The sequence below is a fragment of the Varanus komodoensis genome, unplaced genomic scaffold (assembly GCF_004798865.1).
Source record: "Varanus komodoensis strain SLA01 unplaced genomic scaffold, ASM479886v1 scaffold93, whole genome shotgun sequence".
Taxonomy (NCBI): domain Eukaryota; kingdom Metazoa; phylum Chordata; class Lepidosauria; order Squamata; family Varanidae; genus Varanus; species Varanus komodoensis.
In genome coordinates this window covers 4,766-5,793 of record NW_025336635.1, presented here as the reverse complement: position 1 = coordinate 5,793, position 1,028 = coordinate 4,766, and positions in this window count along the sequence as shown.

Sequence of the window (1,028 nt, the reverse complement as noted above, 5' to 3'; positions counted from 1 at the left end):
ATAGAAATGTCCCAAATACATAAATAAAGGGCACTAGCCATTTTAGCCCACTGCAGCAAAAAGCAGCAAAGAGTTCTGTGGCAACCTAAAGGATAACAATCTTATTCTGGCATGAACTTGTGTGCAGAATAACCCAGGACATGAGGGGTGTGCGGCAGTAGGGAGCTGCCTGGGCTTATGTCTGGCGCCTAGGTTGGCAAGGCCGGAGAGTGGGGAATCTCCATAAACACTGAAGCCAGAGGGACATTAAAAGCAATATGTGATGCTTGTGTCATCGTCACATTCTACATTTAATTTTCTTCAGGCCCCACGGTTTGCAGTTCATTCCTCCGTCCTTCCATGCCCTGCATATAAATGTGAAAGTCTTCATGGCAGTCCATCCCTCTTGATGAATTAGGCTCTAGTCCAAGAAAGCTTCTGTGAGAATCAGTCTGCAGCTCCAGTGGGTGAAATCCTTCCTCGACAAGGGATCACCCGAGCTCCATGCTGATTTCTGTCTCCCTTTTCTGCATTTCCCCAGCTCTGCAATATCTGTTTCCTCTCCTGTGACAGGAGCACTACATGGTCTAATCTTGGCAGCCGTATTTTCCATCCTTTCCTGATTCTGCCTAACCTGGAGCTTGCCTTCTTCACAGCAGCCAAGCCTGGGCCGACCTTTGCATCACGGCCCCAAGACCTCCCTGCGGCTCATCCTGCGCTCCACGGCACTGCTGTGCCAGTGGATGGAGCGGATGCATGGTGGGCCCACAGGCACCAGAGGAGAACGCCCCTCCCCCTCCTGGCACGCCCACCCCCTTCGCCCACCAAGGCATTCAAAGGCATTACTCACACAGCACATTCACCTCGACTCGGCCCGATAAAGTGCAGCCAGCGAAATTGCATGCACCACATCTGTAAAAGCAGCTGCTTTCGCGGGATGCAGAGAAGCTGAGAAGTGGCTTGTCGTACTTGAAAGGGGTCTCCGATCCTGCTGCTTCTTGCTTATACCACCTGTACCAGCAGAAACTTGGATTACTGCTACCCACAGA